Source organism: Salmo salar, chromosome 24 (assembly GCF_965601325.2).
Source record: "Salmo salar chromosome 24, fSalSal1, whole genome shotgun sequence".
NCBI lineage: Eukaryota > Metazoa > Chordata > Actinopteri > Salmoniformes > Salmonidae > Salmo > Salmo salar.
Window position 1 is genome coordinate 16,450,824 of NC_138314.1, and position 17,388 is coordinate 16,468,211.

General features: G+C 42.1%; 1 pseudogene; it reads right to left on the reverse strand.

Moving 5' to 3' along the window:
* Positions 1-6,017: 6,017 nt before the first annotated feature.
* LOC106584923 (UDP-glucuronosyltransferase 2A1 pseudogene) lies at positions 6,018-16,831 on the reverse strand (annotated as a pseudogene).
* Positions 16,832-17,388: the final 557 nt, after the last annotated feature.

Sequence of the window (17,388 nt, forward strand, 5' to 3'; positions counted from 1 at the left end):
TCCACATTTGGCTTCTTCACCTGTGGGATCATCTGAGACCATGCACCCGGACAGCTGATAAAACGATGGGATTGCACAACCAGAGAATGTCTGCACAAACTGTCAGAAACGGTCTCAGGGAAGCTCATCTGCGTGCTCATCGCCCTCACCAGGGTCTTGACCTGGCTGCAGTTCGGCGTCATAACTGACTTCAGTGGGCAAATGCTCACCTTTGATGGCCACTGACACCCTGGATAAGTGTGCTCTTCACAGATGAATCCCGATTTCCAATGTCCCAGGCGAATGGCAGACAGTGTAGTGTTTATGGCGTCGTGTGGTTTGAGCAGTTTGCTGATGTCGACGTTGTGAACAGAGTGCCCATGGTGGCGATGGGGTTTTGGTATGGACAACAAACACAATTGCATTTTATCTATGGCAATTTGAATGCACAGAGATACCGTGATGAGATCCTGTGGCCCATTGTTGTGCCGTTCATCTGCCGCCATCACCTCATGTTTCAGCATGATAATGCACGGCCCCATGTCGCAAGGATCTGTACACAAATACTGGAAGCTGGAAATGGCCCAGTTCTTCTATGGCCTGCATACTCACCAGACAGGTCACCCATTGAGCAGGTTTGGGATGCTTTGGATCGACGTGTATGGCAGCGTGTTCCAGTTCCCACCAATATCCAGGAACTTCGCACAGTCATTGAAGAGGAGAGGGACAACATTTCAAAGGCCACAATCAAAAGCCTGATCAACTATGCGAAGGAGATGTCGCGCTCCATGAGGCAACTGGGGGTCGGTCACACCAGATACTGACTGGTTTTCTGATCCACGCCCCTACCTTTTTTTAAGGTATCTGTGACCAACATAGGCATATCTGTATTCCCAGTCATGTGAAATCCATAAACTAGGGCCTAATGAATTTATTTCCTTAAATGAACTGTAACTCAGTAAAATCTTTGAAATTGTTGCATCTTGTGTTTATATTTTAGTTTTTTCTTTGTTTTAATATAGTGATTAAATCCAAAGTCCAATATAATTATGTTGGAAAACTGACTAAATCCTGTGGCTATTGCAGAGGAAATGAGTGATGAAGTTCCTCTGTAAATAACAATTCTTCCCTTCCCACTGGGCACACACTGGTTGAATCAACATTGTTTCCACGTCATTTAAATGAAATTACATTGAACCCACGTGGAATAGATGTTGAATTGACGTCTGTGCCCAGTGGGTTGTATGTTCCATCAAAGGATTCCCCTTAGAGATGCATCAACCAGCTCTTCTCTCTGACCAGTGTCTATGGAGGGAAGGTGCTGGTCGTCCCATTGGATGGAAGCCACTGGGTGAACATGGAGGTCCTCATCAAAGACCTGCACTCAAGAGGCCAAAGCATCACAGTGATTTGTCCATCCACCAACTGGTACATTAAGAAAAAGTCCCCTCGCTACTCAAGCATCACCATCCTGGTGGTGAGACTTGACAAGGAGTTCTTTAGTTGGTTTGTGCCCAGACTACTGCAGATCCAAAGAGATGGTCAAGGCTTGTTGTCTTTAAAGGGTCTGCATCTTAAAAGGATGAAGCACTTTACACAGTTACACAGGGATGGGTTGGAGATGGTGACTCAGATATTTGAAGATACCGAACTGTTGCTGTCATTCCCTGATGCTAACTATGACCTGTTTCTGATGGATCCTGCAAATGGTGGGTCTGTGTTTCTGGCTCAACGCCTTGGTGTTCCTTTTGTCTTTAATATCAGGTGGACAGTCCAGGGCAAGTCACTTTGCGATTGCCCCCTCACCTCTCTCATATGTCCCAATGATAGGAGCAAAGTTGACAGACAAAATGACTGGGCACAAACTGGTTGAACCAACATTGTTTCGTACATTGTCAACGTATTGTGACATGGAATCTACTTGAAAAATACATTGGATTTGCAAAAAGTCATCAACTTAAACTGTTGTTTTGAGGTCAAAATTTCAACAACAAGACAAACCTTGTATAAAATATGTTGAATTTGTACCTTTGAAACAACGTGAGATTTGCAACGTTATATCCACTATCAGAAGAAACAAACAAACTGGGCAGCTCCTCCTACTGGAGCGTTGATATATATATACAGTTATCCAAATAGTTAAACAGTGGGGTCTGAAATGATTGACACCCTTAATAAAAATGAGCAATAATGACTGTATAAAATAAATAATTCAAATACTGAGCTATATTGTATTCTCCAAAAAATTGGAAATTATAGACTTTATACTAACACAATTGCTCAGAGAAAGAGATTTTGTTTAACAAGTCATTTTTTAAAAATCTCAAAGGTAGGGGTCAAAACTATTGACACCCCTAAATAAAGTAGTCAAAAGTTTAGTAATTGTTCCCATATTCCTATAATTTTGAGGAATATAACAATGTGCCTTTCGTGAAAGCCCCTATTTTTCCGGATGACTGTGTGATCTCGGTGGCCGATGTGAGTCAAATGTTGAAACAGGTTAACAACCACAAGGTCACTGGGCCAGACGGAATACCAGGGCGTGTTCTCAAAGCATGCACAGACCACCTGGCAAGTGTCTTCCAGGACATTTTCAATCTATCCTTCTCCCAGTCTGTAATCCTGTAACGATGTGCGCTGAGAGTCTGGAAGCACGTTCAGGGAGTGAATGAGTGTTTTAATAAAATAAACATAATACAAAACAAGAAACACTAACGGCACACAGACAATAAACTGAAACAGAAACAATGACGCCTGGAGAAGGAACCAAAGGGAGTGACATATATAGGGAAGGTAATCAGGGAAGTGATGGAGTCCAGGTGAGTCTGATGACGCGGAGGTGCGCGTTACGATGGTGACAGGTGCGCGTAACGATGGTGACAGGTGTGCGCCATAACGAGCAGTCTGGTGACCTAGAGGCCGGAGAGGGAGCACACATGACAAATCCCTACATATTTCAAGCTGACTACCATTGTCTCTGCTCCCAAGAGCTCCAAGGTAACTGCCTTGGTAACTGACTATCGCCCTGCAGCACTCAGATCTGTAATTATGAAGTGCTTTGAAAGGCTGGTCATGACACACATCACCACCATCCCAGACACACTAGACCCACTCCAATTCGCATACCGCCCCTACAGATCCACAGACGACGCAAACTCAATTGCACTTCACACTGCCCTTCCCACCTGGACAAAAGGGGAAATAACTATGTGAGAATGCTGTTCATAGACTGCAGCTCAGCATTCAACACCAGTCCCATCAAAGCTCATCACCAAGCTAGGGACCCTGGAACTGAACACCTCCCTCTGCAACTGGATCCTGGACTTCCTGACGGCCGCGCCCATGTGGTGAGGGTAGGCAACAACACCTCCGCCACGCTGATCCTCAACACGGGGACCCCTCAGGGGTGTGTGCTTAGTCCCCTCCTGTACTCCTTGTTCACCCATGACTATGTGGCCACGCATGACTCCAACACCAACACACGACGGTGGTAGGCCTGATCACTGAAAGTGATGAGTCAGCCTGCAGGGAAGAGGTCAGAGACGTAGCAGTGTGGTGCCATGACAACAACCTCTCCCTCAACGTCAGTAAGACCAAGGAGCTGATTATGGACTATAGGAGAATATCGACAGGGCTTTTGTGGAGCGGGTCTAGAGCTTCAAGTTCCTTGGCATCCTCATCACTAAGGACCTAACATGGTCCACACACACCACACAGTCGTGAAGCGGGCATGACAGTGCCTCTCCCCCTCGTGAGATTAAAATGATTTGTCATCGGCCCTCGGGTCCTCAAAAAGTTCTACAGCTGCACCATTGAGAGCATCTTGACTGGCTGCATCACCCCTTGGTATGGCAAATGCACCGCCCTTGACCTCAAAGTGCTACAGAGGGTGGTGCGGACAGCCCAGTACATCACTGGGGCCGAGCTCCCTGTCATCCAGGACCTCTATATCAGGCGGTGTCTGAGAAAGGCCTGAACATTTTCCAAAGATTTCAGCCGCCCAAGCCATAGACTGATCACTCCAAACACACATACACACACACACTTTTACAATCTTAATTTGCTGCTGCTGCTCTGTTCTTTTTATTTTACTTTTATTATTATTCTAAAATAATATAATTTCATATATATATATATATATATTCTTATTTTTTTGAAATTATTATTATTATTTTTTTATTTAAAAAACAAACAAATTGCATACAACATTCAGTATTTTAATTATAGATTTTATACAGTCATTATTGCTAATCTTCATCAAGGGTGTCAATAATTTGGGACCCCACTGCATATCATCAATGATACTAGGCCTATATAGCATTTGTGAGCTCATTCACAGCTGTTGTTTCAATTGAACCCATGGTTAAACTAAAAATAGACAATACATATATGTCTACAGTAGGTTTTCATACTTTGGTTGATTTCAAATTTAATCTTAAAGTTAACAATTAATGTACTCCCTGACGAAGGCCATGCAGCCTGAATTGCGTTGGATTTTTAAAACTTTGTTTCTATTGAACATGCCATACAAATAAAGGCATTTTAATTAATTATATGAAGAGTGCCTTGGTCCTCCTTTTTTTTTTGATGAACAATTAATGTGTTGGATTCACATCTCCATCTCAACCAATTATTGAAGTTTAATAATTCTGTCATTCTTATTCTGGAATGACACTCTCGGTAACGGTTGCACAAAAACTACTTGTGACCTTAGAACTACAAGGTTCTATCTGAAAAAATAGGATTCTGAGATAATTGGCTTTGAAGTTCTGAACCCTCGTGTGTTTGAATGGTGTCAACTATTTATATATTGTATTCTTTTTAACTTAACACCATGAATTGGAGTATTTGCAAACCACTCCCCCAAATATTCTAATACCCCTGCCTACATTATGTGGGATAGCCTGTGTTGGGCTGGTGTAGGCTAGCCCGTGTTGGGCTGATGTGGGCTTGTTGTAGGATAGCCTGTGTTGGGCTGGTGTAGGCTAGCCCGTGTTGGGCTGATGTGGGCTTGTTGTAGGATAGCCTGTGTTGGGCTGGTGTAGGCTAGCCCATGTTGAGCTAGTGTTGGTTTGCTGTGGGCTAGCCTGTGATGGGCCAATCCGTGTTTGTGTGGTGTGGGCTTTGTGTGGGCCAGTCCCTGCAAACCCTGCCCACCAAATACCCATATGGGGACAATGGGGTCATGTTTGCAGGGAAGCTGCTTCATCATGATCACCATAATAAAAAAAGAAAGTGATTGTTTTAATGGAAACAAAGAAATTGCTTCATCCTTATTATTAAATTATGAAAAATGCTGAAAGAGCAACGTGGTGAATGTCTGTGTTTGTCTGGAACTCCCTCTCTGACTGTATTATCTTTAAAGGGGCACCATGAGCTAAACAGATCAACATCAACACAGACATGTATATTATATGAGTGGCAGTGGCAGTTGTACTCAATGTGAATTATGTATGACATTTCTGCCATGCTGCTAAATCGAACAATACAATGACCCAGTTTTGACCCACTATGCTGTTTACTTTCTGCATCTACAGCAAATCGCTGAGTCTACCTTTAAATAAAGCATGGAGTAAACTCTAGTCTGCCAGACTTCACATGAGGATACATCTGTCTTCTTCCATTCCACTCTGAACTCTTCCCTTTCCATAACGTCCTGCCAATGATGGCAATTTGTATTCACCCAGCAATCCTCAAGACCTTGTCCTTGAGACATTCTCTGCGTTTAATACTGTATGGTGTTTTCACCAACAATATTGGAAAAAGCGTTGAGTAATGCAATACTTTCCTCTATGTTCATAATGGTAGCCTAGTGTGGGCTTGATTCAGGATCTATTCAGTAAACATTGAGTAATGGCATTTCGAGGATGAAATCTCTGATGTCCTACCGATGCACTTAGAGAGTGTGGGGGCTGGTGGAGAGCCCTGACCATGTTGACTGAAATTCACTGGCACTGAATAACAAGCTGGCACAGCAGCCACTTAGGCCTGTAGCTCTAATGGGAAAGTGTAGCAGATGACCGCTAATCAACGCTAGCTTAGTATCTCACAATGAGGTCACCTTCCCCAAGACCTAAAGTACTGCAAAACAAAGAGTAGGGTCCCCTAGGCTGGTCTTTCTGTAGCCTGGACAGCCTTTGCATGTTCTCCCTGTAGGACCGCTCATAGAGAACAGCCTTCACCATCTCCAGGAAGACGTCTCTGTCTAAGGTGGCGATGTCCACTATCTTAGCCACACCCTTAGCCCTCCTCTTGTTGAGGTTATCAGGCGGATCGAAGATAAATGGGAGGCCAACTATGGGGACACCTTGGTAGATGGTCTCCTGGACTCCGTTGGTGCCGCCGTGGCCAATGAAGGCCCGGGTCTTGGGGTGTCCCAGGAGGTCATTGTGGGGGAGCCAGTCCACCAGTAAGGTGCAGATGCCCAGGGAGGCAGGTCTCTTCCCAGTGTGCCTCCAGATGACCTTCTGAGGCAGTTGGGCAATGGCAGCGGCGATTTCCTCAGCGTTGCCCTCAGGTAGCTGTCCTACCAAGGTCTCCAGGGACATGATGATGCCCCCATGGTCCCCAGAGCTCTGGACAAAGTCCTCCATGTCCTGGGGAAGCGGCTTGGAGGGCTTGCACTGGAAGCCGCCCATGTAGGCCATGTTTGGAATGGTGGGACACGGAAACTCCAAGGTAAAGTAATTCTTCATGAGCCAAATGACTGCTGCCTGGAAAAAGCCATGTAGTGAATGTCAGTGCCGAAGTGACGATGGACAAACGAAATGTAGCTAATGGTTTAGTACGTATGCGATTCGCCCCCCAATTAAAATAATGAAACAGGACATCCCAGTGGACACACCATGTCATTTCAATGTGGAAATGTGGGTAATATTTGGTTGAGGTGTTGATCAATGAGATTTCAACCTTTATTCACCCACCCAGAAGACAGCCAGAAGTTTGTTGAATTCTCAATGTGTTATCACTGGAGCCATCTCAAAGGGCAACCAAATTCCAATGAAAAAACATTGTCAGATTTTTGGTTTAGTTGTCATCTATATGTGTTATCACTGCCCTTTTCAACCATTTAAAAGCCCAACAAAGGCCTAGATCAGATCAAGTGTTAACCGGCGATAGCCGACACCTGCAAAGCTGGCAGGGTTAGAGCTGTCAAATCAAAGCGACATCTCATTGTCACGAAGCCACACCATCCCACTCGTATTAGAAGTTACTGGTTTGCAACCCAACTTAGGGCCATGATAGTATGGATGTCTGAAGCTGTAGGTAGAAGATGGCTGGAAATAGAAAAGTCAGAATGTACTTCAGTCCCTCTATCTGTATTCCCTGAGGGAAAAATTAAGGGGTTTAAAACACTACGATTTTAGACACAAGTTTTAGAAACTAGACACACTTGAAACTTCAATATGTCCATCAATTACTTGAAAAGGGTACTCTAAAATAATTTGAAAAACTGAGCTCTGAGTTTAATATACCAACGTCAGACTTCTTCAGTTATCTACAAATATGAAGCTTTCTATCCAAACATCCAAACTGGATAAGGTTACAAGGCACCCCCTCGGCCATAGAACAATAATTAGCCAGAGTTCAGGAGAATGAATACACTGGCTTTATCAGCCAAGAACATTTACATTTTAGTCATTCAGATACAAATTCATAATTTAGATGTTGGATTCACGTTTCCATCTCAACCAAAAATCTAAGTTAAGTATTCTGTTGTGTAATATAAAATGTTTTTGTAAATTGTACACTGCCGATGATGAAGTCTGTAAAAAGGCTCTAATGCTTCCCACAGTTCTGTCAAGTTGGCTGAATGTTCTTTGGGTGATGGACCATTCTTGATAGACACAAGAAACTGTTGAGCACGAAAAACCCAGCAGCGTTGTAGCTCTTGACACAAATCGGTGAGCCTGGCATCTACTACCATACCATGTTCAAATGCACTTAAATATTTAGTCTTGTCCATTCACCCTCTGAATGGCACACATACACAATCCATGCCTCAATTGTCTCAAGACTTAAACATCCTTCTTTAACCTGTCTCCTCCCTTTCATCTACACTGATTGAAGTGGATTTAACAAGTGACATCAATAAGGGATCATAGTGTTCACCTGGTCAGTCTATGTCATGGGTAGAGCAGGTGTTCATAATGTTTTTTATACTCAGTGTAAATACAGTGCCTTCAGAAAGTATTCATACTCCTTCACTTATTCCAAATTTTGCTGTGTTACAGCCTGAATTCAAAATGGATTAAATATATTTTTTTCAAAGTGAAAACATGTTTTTGAAAATGTTAGCAAATGTATTGAAAATGAAATACAGAAATATCTCATTTTAGAATCACCTTTGGCAGCGATTACAGCTGTGAGTCTCTCTGGGTAAGTACCTAAGAGCTATGCACACCTGGATTATACAATATTTGCACATTAATATTCTTCAAGCGCTGTCAAGTTTTTGATCAACTTGACAGCCATTTTCAAGTCTTGTTTAAGCCTATTTAAGGTAAAACTGTAACAAGGCCACTCAGGAACAAATAATGTCGTCTTGGTAAGCAACTCCGGTGTATATTTGGCCTTGTGTTTTAGGTTATTGTCCTGCTGACAGGTGAATTTGTCTCCCAGTGTCTGTTGGAAAGCAGACTGAACACCAGGTTTTCCTCTAGGCTTTTGCCTTTGCTTAGCTCTATTCCATTTATTTTTATCCTAAAACACTTCCTAGTCCTTGCTGATGACAAGCGTACCCATAACATGATGCAGCCACCACCATGCTTGAAAATCTAGGTTACTACTGTGGAGTAACTACTGTTGTTGATCCATCCTCAGTTTTCTCCTATCACAGCCATTGAACTCTGTAACTGTTTTAAGTCACCATTGGCTTCAAAGTGAAATCCCTGAGCGGTTTCCTTCCTCTCTGGCAACTGAGTTAGGATGGACGCCTGTATCATTGTAGTGACTGGCTGTATTGATACACCATCCAAAATGTAATTAATTACTTCACCATGCTCAAAGGGATATTTTTGTTGTTGTTGCCATCTACCAATAGGTGCCCTTCTTTACGAGGCATTGGAAAACCTCCCTGGTCTTTGTGGTTGAATCTGTGTTTGAAATTCACTGCTTGACTGAGGGACCTTCCAGATAATTGTATGTGTTGGGTACAGAGATGAGGTAGTCATTTAAAAATAATGTTAAACACTATTATTGCTCACAGAGTGAGTCCATGCAACTTATTATATGACTTGTTAAGCACATTTTTACTCCTGAACTTACTTAGGCTTTCCATAACAAAGGGGTTGAAAACGTATTAACTCAAGACATTTCGTCTTTTCATTTTTTATTCATCTGTAAAAATGTTTAAAAACATAATTCCACTTTGACATTATGGGTCAGTGACACCAAATCTCAATTTAATCTGTTTTAAATTCAGGCTGTAACCAGGGGCGAAAATCTGATATCAACTTTGGAGGGGACAATTACATTACATTTTCTCAAGAGCAATTCCTGAGGGGGATACCAAAAGTAGTGCTGTAACACATAGCCTACGTTTAATATGGTAAATGTATATTGAGGAACCAAAGAAATAAGGTGTTTGCCGTACTCCTAACTACTGGTACCCAAAACTACACAACTAATCACAACAGCAATACCATTGCCTTTAACAAATCTTAGTTCAGTCACCAGTTTAAGTTGAGAGTGGGGGTATCCATGGCATTTTCCAATTATGTTCCTATTTTACAAGTAAACAAAATTGAGAACCTTTCATAATGTTGCCAAACAAAGACTCAACAAACTTACCTGAGACTCCCTGTCTCTGCCAGTCTGTCTCTGCATATCTGTCCCCAACTCTCCTGTCTGTGTGCTATCTGTTGCCTGCTCTGCCTAATGACATCATTGTGAAACATTCCATTAGCATTTCACTTCTTTCTTATGAACATTTTATCAACTAGTGTGAGATATTAGGCTACTAGGGTTCTTACTTTGCGTTTTGGTGTACTGAAAAATACTCTGATGTCCGTCTTTTTTCTGCCATTTTTCTGCCATTTTTCTACCTGGTTGGCTACACACACACAGTATGTAGGTTATTTACAGTAGGAGATGGGCTTCTATCATCTTATCTTCTATCATTCTATATGGGCTTCGATCTAAAAGGTAGCTAGCAAATGTGAAACGGAATGCAGTGACAAGAGTTGACAGCTGTATGAGTTCACCATTTACACAACATATGCTGCAACCTTTTGTAATTGTAATCATTTGCTTCATATTGGCTGGCTTCCAACAATAGCTGAATTTGCAAAGCTAGCGAGCACCAATTCAGTGGTGTTTGCTATAATCTTTGCTACCCGGGTTAAATAAAGGTGAAATAAAATAAATAAATAAAGGTTCCCTTGCGACAATTTAGCTTTTGCAACGAGACCATTAAATATATTTAAAACAATGGTAGAAGAGAGTGTAGTTCTGTTTAGTTTATCGCTAACCTTATCACAGGGACTTTGAAGCACTAACTTACATGCATGCTGATCTTGGAATACATTGACGATAGCAAAGATTCCATCTTTGACGAGGCCACATAAATGGAATAGGTAGTAGCTAGCTTAATAGTTAATATTTGCGAGCTAGCGCTGCATATTCAGCTAGTGTGTGTGTGCGCGATTGACTGGATGAACCTCACGGCAGTTACGTGCAAACTAAGGAACTGGCAGTGGATCAAACCATTGTGAGGCAAAGGGCGGGGGGGGTCGCAATCTTTTGAAACTTAAAAACGCGCTATTAAGTGTCTATAATCAGCACAATTGCTTTCATTGCGTATTATTCATATTATTTAAATTACATAGTTATGTTTCAGTGATATATTGGGGGGGACAAATCATATTTTTCCCAGGATGGGGGGGTCGTGTCCCCCCCGTCCCCCCCGGGATTTCCGCCCCTGGCTGTAACACAAAAAAAATGGAAAAGGGGTGTGAATACCTTCTATATGATAGCAACAGCTGATCCAAAAGGGTGGGCTTATTTCAAGCAAAGTGAAGGCTGCCCTTGGGGCCACCAACCTTGGGGCCAACGTGTCACCACTGAGCAATGGCGCATCATCCCAATGTGGGAAGCCTACATGGGTCTAATATTTTAACCTGTATTGGACCCACATTGTGCCAATGTGGGCATGTTTGCTGGGTTGCCTCCTGATGGGATCCTTCACAGAGAGGGGACACTGCTGTCTTCCCATTAGTATTGCATCACTCTCCCAGAACCTCAGACAGGCTTTAATGAAGAAGAATAAGCTTCGGTGTCAGACAGAAAGAGGGAGGGGAGAGAGATTAAGGAATGACGAGAGAGGGTGAGAGAGGGAGAGAGAAAGAGAGAGAGAGAGGTATGGAGAGAGAGAGCGAAAGGGAGAAGGGGGAGAGAAAGAAAGAATTTCAATTGAACCGATAATAAGCCTGTTCAACAGGAACAGTCTACTGACAGATGCAAATCATTTTTCATTTTCATTAGAGCACCTCTGTTGACGGGGTGTCAATTTATCACAGGACAGGTTGGATTAAGCATGACGTGCCGTTAGCACCCTGTAAGCATGACAAAGCATCTGAGTAGATGTGCAGTGAAGGAACGCTATATTTTAGCTCGGTGATACGGCATCTTGATGACCATCAGATATTGCTTGAAAGACAAGACCCCTTTGCTGCTGTCATTAATCATAATCTCTTAGTAGACACATTTGAAATCACACATATGGACAAACATCCCGAGTGGCGCAGTGGTCTAAGGCGCTGCATCTCAGTGCTAGAGGTGTCACTACAGACCCTGGTTCGATTCTAGGCTTTATCACAACTGGCCGTGATTGGGGGTCCCATAGGGCGGCACACCATTGGCCCAGCGTCGTCTGGGTTTGGCCGGTGTAGGCCGTCATAGTAAATAAGAATTTGATCTTAACTGACTTGCCTAGTTAAATAAAAAATCGATTTAACTGGCACGTTTCGTTCTGTAATAATAAAAGTATGTGCAGTACAAATGTAGTTTCTCTTAAATCCAATGGAGATACTGTATCTACATTAGTTTAGCAGTTGGTCTGAAAATACATTGAGTTCAGGGATAGATAGATAGTGTAGGCCTATTGCATTTACGGAAGATTCGACCAAAAGATTAGCTCTCCTTTCAACTGTGTGGACCACCATTGCCATACTAATTACACAGTACCTGATTGTTCATCACAGTCACCCTTGACAAGCGAGAGCCATTTCCCCGCCAGGTGTTTTTAAAGACCAGGAGATTATATTGTCATTATCATCACAGTAATTCTCAAAATCACACTTGATTGATCCAATCAGCCTGTTTCTCTGCAGGGCATAGCTCTCATCTGTCTTGCTGGGAGAGGAGCTGGATATGAGGCAGTTATGTAAGCAGAGCTCTCAGGAACACACAGCCAGGTGTATGTTCAGTAAGACTCAGAGACACCTGTGAGACACGATAAGGGTCCTTCTCATTCTGGGATTTTCATCCCTGGGGCCTCTGTTATGAATGAATCTCCAACTGTTAATCTGTCTCTTTCCATTATCACACACAGCTGTGTCTGCTGGGGAGGCTCCATATGGTGAGCAGGTATCAGATTTAAATGTAGACAAAAATGAAAATGATTAATGACTTTTTAGCTCCTCTGCTCCTTTCAAACTCACTTTGGGGAGCTGAAATTCTAACAGAGTGAGAGGAGAGTGTGTTACGTGAGCAGCTTCTGAATTCACGTTGACAGAATATGTATGGATGTGGGTGCGCAGACCCGCGAGCAACTGCAGCCCCTCATGATGAGTTCAGATTTTTTTGTGCCCCACACCCGCATCAAAGTTGCCCATCCCTGCTGTACATGATAATTATTCAATTGTAAAGTAATGATGAGCCGTGGCACTTTTTGTTTCTGTCTTGATTGGCCCTTCTCCATTTTGCTATGAAAATCAAAAACAAAACAAAAATCAATTTTTCATTTTCAGTAGTGTGATTATTTTGTTTGATGGATGGATGATTGATCTAGTTTGTCTGTGTCTATTTTATGTAAAATGTACTGAAATTCTATTTTTGGAAAGCACAACAAATCAACCTTATTCCTTATATAGTGCACTACTTTCCACCAGAACTCTCTGGCCAAAAGATATTGCAATTTGGGACGTATCCGGAAACTCCACCCCTGTTTGCTTTTGATGATGGAACCAGCCTGAGGTGGTGATGGAGAGGAACACCGAACCAATGCTGCCTGGTACATGCAACCCTGCTCTTAGTAGATTTGCTAAATCCCACTCATTGTGTTTCCATTGTGGCCCCTCTACCTCACAACTACAGGCCTCTTTAAGGAGGGTGAGTGGTTTGTTTGGAATTGGAAAAGGATATCCCGGAGGAATAGGCTTATATTATGGTATATATTTCCCTTGGCTGAGTTTCCTTTCCGCCTTCATCCCTCCTTTAGCCTCTGCTACGGCACAGGAAGCCTTGCACAGAATTCTGTATCAGTGTCTGAGATCAGTGTTCTAATTCTATATCGGTGTTCTAATTCTATATCGGTGTTCTAATTCTATATCGGCCCGTGTTCTAATTCTATATCCAGTGTTCTAATTCTATATCCGTGTTCTAATTCTATATCCGTGTTCTAATTCTATATCCGTGTTCTAATTCTATATCCGTGTTCTAATTCTATATCCGTGTTCTAATTCTATATCATTGTTCTAGTTCAATGTCAGTTTTCTAGATCTATATCGTTTTAATATTTTTTTTCGTTATGAAGTCTTAGTAAGAAAAACAGACCTCATATATACAGTTGAAGTCGGAAGTTTACATACACCTTAGCCAAATACATTTAAACTCAGTTTTCACAATTCCTGACATTTAATCCTAGTAAAAATTCCCTGTCTTTGGTCAGTTAGGATCACCACTTAATTTTAAGAATCTGAAATGTCAGAATAATAGTAGAGAGAATGATTTATTTCAGCTTTTATTTCTTTCATCACATTCCCAGTGGGTCAGAAGTTTACATACACTCAATTAGTATTGGTAGCATTGCCTTTAAATTGTTGAACTTGGGTCAAACGTTTCGGGTAGCCTTCCACAAGCTTCCCATAATAAGTTGGGTGAATTTTGGCCCATTCCTCCTGACAGAGCTGGTGTAACTGAATCAGGTTTGTTGGCCTCCTTGCTCGCACACGCGTTTTCAGTTCTGCCCACAAATGTTCTATGGGATTGAGGTCAGGGCTTTGTGACGGCCACTCCAATACCTTGACTTTGTTGTCCTTAAGCCGTTTTGTCACAACTTTGGAATTATGCTTGGGGTCATTGTCCATTTGGAAGACCCATTTGCGGCCAAGCTTTAAATTCCTGACTGATGTCTTGAGCTGTTGCTTCAATATATCAACATTATTTTCCGTCTTCATGATGCCATCTATTTTGTGAAGTGCACCAGTCCCTCCTGCAGCAAAGCACAATCACAACATGATGCTGCCACCCCCATGCTTCACGGTTGGGATGGTGTTCTTTGGCTTGCAAGCCTCCCTCTTTTTTTCATCCAAACATTACAATGGTCATTAAGTAGATGTCATAACCGACTTGCCAAAACTATAGTTTGTTAACAAGAAATGTATGGAGTGTTTGAAAAATGAGATTTAATGACTCAAAACTAAGTGAATGTAAACTTCCGACTTCAACTGTATGTTCGTGTATACCTGTGTCTGTGTGTATTTGTGAAACCTTGAGTGTACGTGTGTAAGGTACTCTCTCACTTTTCCTCTTTACCCCAGTAGTCACTCTGCAAGACACTTTCCCAAGTTTGCATGTCACGAGGAGAATACAGCCATTCCTAGCCTATTGTAGGTCCGTCAGGCTAAATATAGGGCCTGTGTGACATCCTAAAAACAAGGAAGTTGTTGTGTCCGTTTGCATCCTCCTTGCTATTCTAATCAATGAATGGGGTTTTGAAACGTGAGAATGCTCATGACAAAATATGTTTTGGCAGAATGACATGGAAACCTTGACAGAGGAAGTCACAAGTCTGTTACTTCTAGAACTGTAATTCAAAATAAGGTCAAAGTCAATTATAGAATAGATATCTCTTGGAAAGGGTAAGAATCAAACTAACAAAATCCACTATGATTTAAACGTCAAAGCCAGACCCAGATCAGTTTACAAAAGAAGATGAAGCCTCCATCATACTGTCAAAAAGCCTGCAATGTAGGAGGACCATAGTGAAAACAACATATTTGTATAATGGATTTAAGATCTTTTTTTTTGTATGTGTTTTCAAAAAATCGAATGAAATTATATCAAACCAGACTAGACCAGACCGAATGCCACTGGGATTAAATGTCACAGTATACTGGTTCACACCATGCTGTCATAATGATGGACATACTGTAAAGCCCTTGGGGTAACAATATTTGACTATATCATTCTAATGGAGAGCCTGGGATGTTTTCAGTCCAGGTCTCTCCCCTCTGATTCACAAGGCCCTCCCACCGTGACCTGGGTGGCAACTGACTTTCACAGCATTGTTCTGAACGTTCCATCCTCCGCCATCTTGTTTCCTGTTCAGGACAGGAAATTCTGCCGCAGCTGTTCCCACACACACACACACACACACTCTCCTTGAGCTCAGGATGTCCCCCTCTGTTCTAGTTTTGACCCCCAGGGGCGGTGAGATGCAGTCAGAAGCACGTCTGCTTACCTCTGCAGAAACACCTTCCTGATAGCACAAGGAAACATGATTGCTGAAGCATGACACCGTCTGCATGGAGAGTCCTGGAAGAAGAAAAACACCATGACAGGGATATACTAGAGTACCAAAATGCCTGTGGAATCAGCCTGGTCTCATAGACTAGACGTAACATAGTAAACTTAAATCCGGGACTCTCAAATTCGTATGATATGTTACGTTTGGTATGGTTACACAGATGGTTACTTAAGCCAAAAACAAAAGTAGGGTGGGTGGGTGGACATATAACACGAACGTCTAGCAACCCAAAGGTTGAAAGATCGAATCTCATCACGGACAACTTTAGCTAATTAGCAACTTTTCAACTACTTACTACTTTTTAGCTACTTTACAACTATTTAGCGTGTTAGCTAACCCTTCCCCTAACCCTAACCTTAACCCTTTAACCCGACTCCTAATCTTAACCCTAACCCCTAGCCTAGCTAATGTTAGCCAGCTAGCTAGCCATAGCCACCTAGCTAGAATTCGTAACACATCATACATTTTTCTTTTTTTTTTACATATTGTATGTTTTGTAAATTCGTAGCATATAATATGAATTGTAATTCGTAACATATCATGCGAAATGGGTGATGGACAACCACAAATTAGGACATACCATACCATACGAAACGTAACATATAATTTACGTACAGAATAATACGAAATGCTCTAGACCAGGTTGGTGGAATTGATCCAAATACAAAATGAACACACACACAAAAAAATAAGTATAAGGTTTTATCAACATGATATACCAACAGTACTGTAAAGGCATTGCAGAAGAAAACATCTCCACAAATTCCATGTGGCCGTATCCATGATTTACTGTCTTTATGACAGACACAATGAAGGACACGTGATGATCTATTGCTCATCGACGCTGGCTAAACGGTACCATACTGCAGCCTACGCACTGTAGTGTGGTGGCATGACGAATATAGTTATTCCAATAAAACTGCCACAACATGATCACTGCATCAAGTTCACTGTCAATATCAACAGCCATTTATTTGACAGGAAATGCACAGTATTATACACCACACAAAATCTCTCATCTACATGTTCACATGTTAGCAACCAGTGGTCTCTATTCCCATGCTCTCTGTGTCAGTTACTGACCTGAGGTTTCCTCTCCATTGCTGTGGGAGAAACCTGGGTGATAAAGGAGAACAGTGGTCTGATATAAATGCTACTCCTGGCTGGACATACAATAACAATAGCCTATGCTGATACAGAAAAAAGGATAGACGCTCATGCTTAGCTGGCCAGTCAAAGATATTAGAGTTTATCGCCTATTTATCTCGGGCTACGTCTATGCATGGGAAAGCTCTTAGTGGCTGGGTCCTGACAGATTAACTGATGCCCAGATGTCTGCCTGATTTAAACATGCTAGAGTGCTAAAGTGTATTCTGACAGTATGCTGTCATCAGGTGGAAGATAAGACATGAATCTACGTGTTGTAGGCCTGCTGTATGTGACTTGACTGTTTATTGTTTCAGTGCAGTAAGCGATAATCTTTCTGCTTGGCTGCAGTAGAGCCAACCACTATGACCCGTATTACACAGCACAGCAGCATGGCGATAGCTATTCTAACACATGCACCTTTGCCAGTGCTGGAGGACAGTTGTTTTTAGTTCAGTTCAATGTAATAAAAGTTTATTCATCCCACAATTGGAAACTGGGAAGTATAGATT